The sequence below is a fragment of the Tupaia chinensis genome, unplaced genomic scaffold (assembly GCF_000334495.1).
Source record: "Tupaia chinensis unplaced genomic scaffold, TupChi_1.0 Scaffold000201_2, whole genome shotgun sequence".
Classification (NCBI taxonomy): Eukaryota; Metazoa; Chordata; class Mammalia; order Scandentia; family Tupaiidae; genus Tupaia; species Tupaia belangeri.
In genome coordinates this window covers 618,379-628,761 of record NW_006159677.1, presented here as the reverse complement: position 1 = coordinate 628,761, position 10,383 = coordinate 618,379, and the positions used below count along the sequence as shown (strand labels likewise).

At 44.5% G+C, this 10,383-nt stretch overlaps 1 pseudogene; it reads left to right on the top strand.

Moving 5' to 3' along the window:
• The first annotated feature begins 2,519 nt into the window (after positions 1 to 2,519).
• Positions 2,520 to 10,383, top strand: part of LOC102492942 (calponin-3-like) — an 11,484-nt pseudogene continuing 3,620 nt past the window's right edge.

The following is a 10,383-nucleotide window of genomic DNA, read 5'->3' as shown; positions in this document are numbered from 1 at the left end:
GTTGTTGTTGTTGTTGTTGTTTTTTCAAGAATTATTTAATTTTGGGTCCGGCAGGTGGCGTGGTGGTAAGGTTCCTGGACTCACATGGCTGACTGCGATTCAAGTCCCAGACCTGGTGGCTTCCTTTCTCACTTTCCCTCTCTCTCTTGCTCTCTCTCTCTCTGGTCAAAGTAAAATAAATAAATAAAGTTAAATAAAATTATTCTTTCTTTTTTTTTTTTTTTGAGAGGTTTTTGCTATAGGGTGTGTGCGCTCTCCAGAAAGAGACAGAGAGACAGAAAGCGAGAGATTATCTCCCGGGGGATGGCCATTCCACAATCCCTTCTCCATTTTCCTCTTGGGATTTTGGGCATGCACACACATGTGCCTGGCGTGAGTTTAAGCCACCAGGTCTGGGACTCCAACCGCAGTTGACTATATGGGAATCCAGCGACATAGCCATTATGCCAACTGCTGGTCTCAAATAAAATAATTCTTTTTATTGAGAGATTTTTGCTATAGGGTGCATGTGCTCACCAGAAAGACAGAGAGACAGAAACCACCCCCAAAGGGGGATGGCCACACCACAATCCCTTCTCTGCCATTCTCCTCTCGGGATCTTGGGCATGTACGCACATGCGCCCGGCATGAGATTAAGCCACCAGGTCCGGGACTCGAACCACAGTCGACTACATGGGAGTCAAGCGACATAGACATTATGCTAACTGCTGGTCACAAATAAAATAATTCTCTTTTTTGAGAGGTTTTTGCTATAGGGTGCGTGCGCTCACCAGAAAGACAGAGAGATAGCGAGAAATCACCCCCAAAGGGGGATGGCCATGCCACAATCCCTTCTCCTCCATTCTCTTGGGATCTTGGGCATGCATGCATATGTGCCCAGCATGAGTTTAACCCACCAGGTCCGGGACTCAAACCACAGTCAACTACATGGGAATCCAGCGACATAGCCATTATGCTAACTGCTAGTTCCATAAAATAACTCTTTAAAAAAGGAATTATTTCATTTTATTTATTATTATCAGTATTACTAGTTTTTCATTTGCTATAGGGCATGCATGCTCACCAGAGAGAGATGAGAGACAGAAAGCGAGAACAAGTTGCCAGCTCCCGGACTTGAACTGTGGTCAGCCACGTGGGAGTCCAGCACCTTAAAAAAAAAATACATAAAGTTATTTTATCTAGTTATTTCATTTAACTTTAAAAATTATTTTATTTAGCTTTATTTTTATTTCAATTTGACCAGAGAGAGACAGAGTGAGAGAGAGGAGCAAAAAAGTAAGCCCCCCTGGTCTGGAACTCAAATCCCAGTCAGCCATGTGGGAGTCCAGCGCCCTTAACCACCACGCCACCTGCGGCTCTAAATGAAATAATTCTTAAAAGAAAAAATATCCTGCAGTAGATGATGCCCAAGTGAAACAGTAGCTGCTCCAGACCCAACGGGCCAGGGGAGCAGGTACAAGTAGAACAGCAGCTCCAGGTGCAACTGTAAAACTACATGAATAGGTTGACGTTGAGGTTCTATCGATCTAGGGAGAGTGGGGCCGAGTTAGAAAGGCTATGCTTGGGGTCAACAGATGACGTAATGGTTACATCCATCGCTGAACTCACACTATGGCTTGACCCTAGTTTGAGTCCCAGACCCGGTGGTCTCAAAATCACACCAGGTGCATGCACAAGATCTCAGGAGAATGGAGGAGAAGGGATTGCGATTGTGTCGTGGCCATTTCTCGGAGCGTGATTTCTCACTTTCCCTCTCTGGTGAGTGCATGTGCCCTACGGCCAGCTATGCTTTGTGTGAAGAGAGTGTCAGGGGCCGGGAGGGGGTGTAGTGGTTAAGACACTGGACACTCCCACGTGGCTGCCCATGGTTCAAGTCCTGAACCTGGCAGCTTGCATTCTCACTTTCCTTCTCTCTGTCTCTGATCAACATCAATAAAAATAAAATAAAATAGGAACTAGAAGTTAGTGTAATGGCTATGTCACTGGACTCCCATGTAGTAGATCATGGTTTGAGTCCCAGACCCATTGGCTTAAACACACTGGGCGCATGTTCGTGTGTGCCCAAGATCCCGAGAAGAGAAAGGAGAAGGTATTGCAGCGTGGCCATCCCCCCTGAAGGGTGATTTCTCGCTCACGTGCCCTATAGCAAAAACCTCTCCCAAAAATTAATTAATTAATTAATTAATAAACTTGAATAATACATAAAAAAAAGAAATATACATAGATCATCTGACACTGCCCTCAGGTGCACCTAGGTTAAGATTCAACAGGTAAGAGATGAAAGTCTAGTGGCCAGCAGGAGGTTAAGATGCTGGGCACTCCCTCATGACTGACTATGGTTCGAATCCTGGACCTGGTGGCTTCCTTTTCCACTTTCCTTCTCTCTCTCTCTCTGTGTCTCTCTGGTCAAATTAAAATAAATGAATGAATAAATAAATAAAAATAAAAAAAATAAAGTCTAGGAGAAGACTTGAACATGGACATGAAGGTCTATGGAGGTCGATGGATGGGGGGTGGAGATGGGCTTGTGCAAGCAGAGGAAGCCCTCAAGCTCTGATGGTGAATATCTGTCAAGAGAATCAGGAAGAAATAGGAGTCAGATCGAGAAGAGTATCGGGAAGAGAAGATAAAGACCCAAACTGGGACTTGGATTGGACATAGTGTCCTGGGCAGGCCCTGGGTGAGGACAAGAATATTACCTGGGAGGGGTCAGCAGGTGGCATAGTGGTTAAGGTGCTAGACTCCCACGTGGCTGACTGCACCTCCAGTCCTGGACCTGGTGGCTTGCTTCCTCACTCCCCCTCCCACCCCACCCCCTGTAAGCCCAAGTGACCTACAGTAAATTTTTAAAAAATAACAATATAATTTTTAAAAAAATTTTTGCTATAAGGTGCATTTCTCGCTGGAGAAACAGAGACAGAGAGACAAAGTGAGAAATCACCTTCTTCCCCAAGGCGGATGGCTACATCGCAATTCCTTCTCCTCCAATCTCCTCTCAGGATTTTGGGCACACACACATGCACACATGCCAAGTGTGTTTTAAGCCACCAAGTCAGGACTTGAACTGTGGTTGACCACTTGGGAGTCCAGCGATGTAACCATTACGCCATCTTCTGGTTCCTCATTCCAAATCTTGATCCCTAGAGGCATTCACCTCTCTCCTGTTTCAATCTGGCCTGGCCTGGGTATGGCCCTTGCTATAAGGCCAGGAGACTACCTCATTGGAGACTGAGCCTGGAATTTCCTAAGCACAGTTGGCCTTTTGCTTTTTTTTAGAATTATTTATTTATTGGAGCTGGCAAGTGGTGTGCTGATTAAGGGTGTTGGACTCCCACATGGCTCACCGTGTTTCAAGTTCCGGACCCAGCAGCTTGTTTTCTCACTTTCTCTCACTCTCTCTGGGCAAACTGAAATAAATAAATAAATAAAGTTAAATAAAATAATTCTTTTTTTATTGCTGGACTCGCACATCACCAACTGTGGTTTGAATCCCAGACCCAGAAGCTTGAAACTCACACCAGGTGCGTGTATATGTATGCCCAAAATACTGAATGGAGAGTGGAGGAAAAGGGACAGTGGTGTGGCCATCCCCCTGAAGGGGGTGCTTTTTCACTTTCTGTCTCTTTGTCTCTGTCTCTCTGATGAGTGCACACTCCCTATAGCAAATGTTTCTTCAAAAACTATTTAATTTCATCATTATTATTTAAATTTGACCAGAGAGAGAGAGAGAGAGAGAGCAAGAAAATAAGCTGTCAGGTCTAGGACTTGAACCAGTCAGCCATGTGGGGATCCAACACTTTAACCACTATGACACCTGTTGGCCCCTTGCTTTAAAAAAAAAAAAAAATTTTAGCTTATTGCTATAAGGCACGTGTGCTCAGAGAGAGAGAGAGAGAAGAAATGTGAGAAATCACGCCACACCCCCCAGGGGAGATGACCATGCTGCAATCCTTTCTCCATTTTCCTCTCAGGATTTGGGGCACACACATTTGCCCCCATGGTAGGCCATGTGCGATTCAGGGCCTTAACCATCTTCAGTGTCCAGAAAGGAGGAAGACCACTGTGGTGGCTGCTCTGGAAAGTCAGGAGGCAATTCTGCTCAAATAAAAATATCCCTAGGGCCAGCAGATGGCATAGCGGTTACCTCACTGAACTCCCACAGGGCCGACAGTGGTTCAAATCCTGGACCCAGTGGCTGGAAAGTCATGCCAGGTGCGTGTGCACGGGCCCAAGATCCCGGGAGGAGAATGGAGGACAAGGGATTGCAGCGTGGCCATCCTCCCTGGGGAATGATTTCTTACTTTCCCTCTCACTGTCTATCTCTCCAGGGAGCACACATGCCCTAAGGCAAAAATCTCTAAAAAGATAAATAAATAAGGCAGACAGGTGGCGTGGTGGCTAAGGGTGCTGGACTCCCAACAGGGTCAACCACAGTTTGAGTCCCAGACCTGGTGGCTTGCTTTTTCACTCCACGCCCCCACCTTTCTCTCTCACTTTGTCCCTCTCTGATCAAATTAAAATATAAAATAAATAAAGTTGAATAAAATTAATTAATTTAATTAAATGTCCTTTAGGATAGAAGTCCCAGCTGAGAAGGTTTCTCGGGAATCTGTCCATCACACACATGCCAACCTCGCTTCTATTTAGAACTAAGCAGAGAGGCTCTAAGGGGCGGGGCTAAGGGAGTAGCCAATCAGGGTCTCCGGGGCGGGGCCACGCGAACTATCCAATGAAACACGCCTGCTGGAGGCGCCGAGCACGTTGAGCGTTCTCGCGATGTCTCTGAATCTCGCGTTCTCTATGATTCTCGCGTTCTCGCGATGTCTCTGAATCTCGCGTTCTCGGCTTTGGTCTCCTTTTTTCCGCTCTTCTCAAAAGGCTCCTGGCGGCTCTGCGTCGACGTTTGTCGCCCTGCCACGTGCTCGGACCTCGGAAGCCGCCTGAAAGAGCCAGGACTCCTGAAGCCGGGAAACGGTGAGTGTATAGGATTGGAGCAAGAGTTGCGGAACTGGCTGTGGCGGAGCTGGGCCTACCGTGTCCCCCCGAGTCTGGGCCCCGAGGCCGCCTTTGGTCCAGCTCTGTCCTAAGTCCCTTTGGTCTCGGGGTGACGGCTAGGCCTGCAGCGGGAGCCCCGGGCGGCTCGTCCTGTCCCTGCGCGGCGTGGCCCACCCTGTGTCACCCTAGGTTGTCCAGGGAGGACTGGGGGGCCGTTTGGGGGCCCCCGACTCGGTCTGTGGTTTCGTGCTGGGAGGGGCTGTGGTGTCTGGGGTCCCCAAACCTCTCCTCTCCAGGGGTAACCATTTCCCCCTGCTGAGCTCTAAAATTTGAGTTCCTTACCATTTTCATCACTCCTATAAATATTAACACAGTTTAAGTAATCCTAGGTTGTCCAGGGAGGACTGGGGGGCCGTTTGGGGGCCCCCGACTCGGTCTGTGGTTTCGTGCTGGGAGGGGCTGTGGTGTCTGGGGTCCCCAAACCTCTCCTCTCCAGGGGTAACCATTTCCCCCTGCTGAGCTCTAAAATTTGAGTTCCTTACCATTTTCATCACTCCTATAAATATTAACACAGTTTAAGTAATTTTGCTGGACTGGTCAGACATTGGGGGGACTTACTTAAAAGACCAAACTTACTTTTTTAAAGTAAGTGAAGGAGGGTGTTGGCAGGTAGCTTGGTGGTTAAGGGCGCTGGATTCCCACATGGATTACCACGGTTAGAGTCCGGGATGACATGGCAGCTTGCTTTCTCACCTTCCCTCTTCTCTCAATCTATCTCTTTCTAGTCAAATTGAAAATTATAATAATAAATAAAGTTAAGTTAAAAAAACAAAGGTAAGTGAAGGGACCAGCAGAGGGTGTAGTGGTCACTGGATTCACACATATAGGACCACGGTTTGAGTCCTGGACCCAGTGGCTTCAAGGTGGGTGTGTGTGCAAGTGCCCAAGATCCCAGGAGGGGAATGGAGAAGGGACTGTGGGGTGGCCACCTTCCCTGGGGGGTAATTTCTCACTTCCCCTCTCACTGTCACTCGCTCTCTGGCAAAGGTCTGGCTCTCAGTTGTATTTTTTATAATTATCTGTTCACCTTATGTATGTTATTTTGTAGAGTTCTCAGAGTAGCTTTGGCAAATTATTAAACCAGGTGAGGAGGCTGTGAGAACCCCTGGTTGATAAGCAAAAATTACATCATGATTTTCCCAACAACCCAATAGTTATTTTCCAGAAGGGAGAGGAATTGAGAGGAACTAAACCTTCTGAGTTGTCGGAAAAGTCATGATGCTTTTTTTTTTTTTTTTTTTTTTTTTTTGCCTCCTGACTTTTACAACCCAATAATTTATAAGGAGCACTAATCAGGACCAACAGTTGGCATAATGACTATGTTGTTGGACTCCCGTGTAGTCTACCGCAGTTCGTGTCCTGGACCCGGTAGCTTAAACTCACGCCGGGCGCGTGTGCGTGCGTGCCCAAGATCCCAAGAGGAGAATGGAGGAGAAGGGATTGTGGTGTGGCCATCCCCCCGGGGGTGATTTCTCGCTTTCTGTCTCTCTCTTTCTGGTGGGTGCACATGCCCTATAGCAAAAACCTCTTAAAACAAAAACAAAAACAAACAAAAAAAGGAGCGCTAGTCAATCTTATAAGTGAGAAGAGGGGAATTTTTGTCCTTTTAATCATTTGTAGTGTTTTTCCTTTTTTTTTTTCTTTTTAACAAATTTTAAAGACTACTTACAACCTTTTTTTTTTCTTCTTTTTTTTCCCCATCATGATCACTAAGGAGCATTATCTAATGCTTTAGACATCAAATGTGTGGTACTTACTCAATACCAACTGGATATCCAACAGTTCAATTCTGATAACATCCAGAGTTAGCAGAGACTCTACATACTGAGCGTTCAGTCTCACAACATTGCACCCATCCACCTCAGATGCCAGTTAAAAGCCTGGGAGCCCACCAAAATAATTATTGGGTTGTTGGGAAAATCATGATTTCTATTTTTTTCATGACTTTCCTGATGACCTAATATAATCACCAAGGGTAGAATTAAGTTCAGCATCTCACAGCTTCAAATACAGAGAAATATCTCATCTTCCTGATTAGCACTCAGTTCACCTAAAACAAACACAATTCTAAAAGCTGTCCTACAAAAAATCCTCTTGGTGGTAACCCACATATCATTTCGTTTCTGGTGGTCTTTACTACATGCATTTATTTTAATTTTAATTTAATTAATTTATTTTTGAAAGAGATTTTTGCTATAGGGCATGAGCGCTTTCTAGGAAGAGACAGAAATTGAGAAATCATACCCCTTCTCCTCCTGGGATTTTAGGCATACATGCACATGCACATGCACCTGGTGTGAGGCTTAAGCCAGTGGGTCTGATACTCGAACTGTGGTTGATTACATGAGAGTCCAGTAATGTAACCATTCTTTATTTAAAATAATTATTTTATGGGACCAACAGTTGGTGTAATGACTGTTTCACTGGACTTCCATGTAGTCGACCATGGTTTGAGTCCTGGACCTGGTGGCTTAAACTCACACCAGACACGTGCATGTGTGCCCGCCAAAGATCCCAAGAAGAGAATGGAGGAGAAGGGATTGCGGGGTGGCCATACCCCCTGGGGGGTGATTTCTTGCTTTCTGTCTTTCTGTCTCTCCCTGTCTTTCTGTGAGCGCATGTGCCCTATAGCAAAAAAAACTCTCCAAAAAAAGATTAATATAAAGAATTATTTTATTTAACATTTATTTATTGTTTTAATTTGACCAGAGAGAGAGAGAGAGATAAAGAAAATGAGAACAACACAGAGAGGAAGAAAGTAAAGCCACCAAGTCTAGGACTTGAACCACTGTCAACCATGTGGGAGTCCAGTGCATTCCATTCAGGTTAACAGGAAACCTTCACAATCTTGCTGAGATAAGGAAGGTACTTATTTTCACATGAACATGAGATCAATCACACCACAGTGCATTAGACGATCAAACTGACATCTAGTGGTTTTCGATGGGACTCTTGAAGCTTTCATTCAGAATCAAGAACACTCTTATTAACAGTATAAATGAAGATGTTCACTACAAAATAAAATCTCGGGGCCGGCAGGTGGCATGGTTGTTAAGGGTGCTGGATTCCCACATGGCAGACCATGGTTTGAGTCCTGGACCTGGTAGCTTGCTTTCTCACTTTCCCTTCCTTCCTCCCTCCTCTCTCTCTCTCTCTCTCTGGTTAAGTTAAAAAGTAAAAATAACAAATGGAATTTAATTAATTAATTATTTTTAAAAATAATAAAATAAAATCTCATACCAATTAAATATATAGACCTGGAGAGTCAGAGCATCATAGAATGTTCTCAGCCACAAGAGTCTGAATTGGTTTCCTGTTATATACATTAGGACTTCTGAACAATACACACTGTGGATAGATCTTTGATGTGAAGCAGCTGGTAATATCTGTGGAAACCTATATATCTGACGGGGCTGGCAGGTGGCATGGTGGTTAAGGGTGTTGAATTCCCACATGGTCGACTGGGGTTCGAGTCCCAGACCTGGCAGCTTGCTTTCTCACTTTCTCTTGCTTGTCCCTCTCTGGTCAAATTGAAATAAGTAAATAAAATAAATATAAAAAATAAAATAAATAATCCTTAAAAAAAAAAAAGGAAACCTATATTTCTGAGAAAATGAAAGTCAAGGAGCCAAAGGTGGTCTTGAGGATACTCTTGATTGACAAGCCAAAATATCTGGAAAATAAAGTGGAAGCAGGTATCTTCACAGCCTGTAACTATCTGCCTCTCTCCTTGTAAGGTGCATCCAAAACCTGACTAAAGCTTTCTTCACTTCTGCCTTTCAACTCATGCAAGTTTGATTGGTGACTTCAAACATAGAACAAAAGGGAATGGATTCTAGGGATGGTGCTTCCCATCGACATAGAAATAACACGATGCAGAGATTCAAATGGAACTGTAAAATTGTCCTATCACAAGTTTTCTTTCTCATTTCAAAGCCAATTAACAGAAATAATGATGAAGAGCAAAAGATGAAAATAATTCATGCAAGACTTCTCTATGAAAATGTTTTTGTACTGGCAAATGGATGTCAATAATTTTCTAGCAAGGAAAATGGAATAAAATTATTTGTGTGGAAAAAGAAAATAAAGGGACCAGCAGTTGGTGTAATGGCTATGTTGCTGGACTCCCATGTAGTTGACTGTGGTTCGAGTACTGGACTTGGTGACTTAAACTCACGCTGGACGCGTGTGCATGTGTGCCCAAGATCTTGAGAGGAGAATGGAGGAGAAGGGATTGTGGTGTGGCCATCCCCCCTGGGGAGTGATTTCTTGCTTTCTGTCTTTCTGTCTGTCTTTCTGGCGAGCGCACGCGCCCTACAGAGCGCACGCGCCCTTCAGGAAAAACCCTTTCTAAAAAAAAAAAAAAAGAAAAGAAAAGAAAAAAGAAAATAAAGTATTTTTTCCGAAAGAATAGTGGGAAATATATAATTTAAAACATATATTTAAATATATGTATATGTGTAAAGTGTAAGGGCTTTGAAGAACCTGCTGCATGAGGCAAGGAGAAATGAACAGGTTTGGGGCCACCAGGTGGCATGGAGGTTAAGGCAGCTGGATCACACATAATCAACTGCAGTTCGAGTCGGGGATCCAGCAGCTTGAAAATTTATGCCAGGTGCATATGTACAAGTGCCCCAAATCTCGAGAAGATAATGGAGAAGGGATTGTGGTGTGGCCACCCCCTCTGGGGGGTGATTTCTCACTTTCCCTCATTTCTTTTCTTGAACGAGATTCCAACAGGAGTTCTGACCAGATGCCTGAATGAACCGGGTTCAGACTACTCTAGGTCCTCTACCAGGTCTGGCTAAAACAAGGATCCCATATAACCACTGATAAAGGAGTTAATAAGCAGACAAACAAATAGGACATTTTGATGAAGGAAAATTAAAAGTTGCTCAGAGAATAACTTGAGATGGGGACCAGCAAGTGTTCCAGACAGGCAGGTATGACAGCCTGTGGGACTAGAAGGGATCTTTTTTTTGTTGTTATAGAGCGCGTGCGTTCGCCAGAAAGACAGAGAGAGACAAAGAGACAGAAAGCGAGAAATCACCCCCGGGGGGCCCTTCTCCTCCATTCTCCTCTTGGGATCTTGGGCATGAATGCATGTTTGCCTGGTGTGAGTTTAAGTCACCTGGGACTCGAACCACGGTTGACTACATGGGAGTCCAGTGTCATAGTCATTACGCTAACTTAACTCCCCAATGGCTCTAGCTCTGTATAGGTGCTCTACAAAGGTTAGCCATTGCTGTTTTCACTTTTTGTCTCCTGTTTTTTTTTTTTTTTTAAGTTAATTGCTCTTTTAATTTTTTGCCTTTCTCTCTTTTTTAG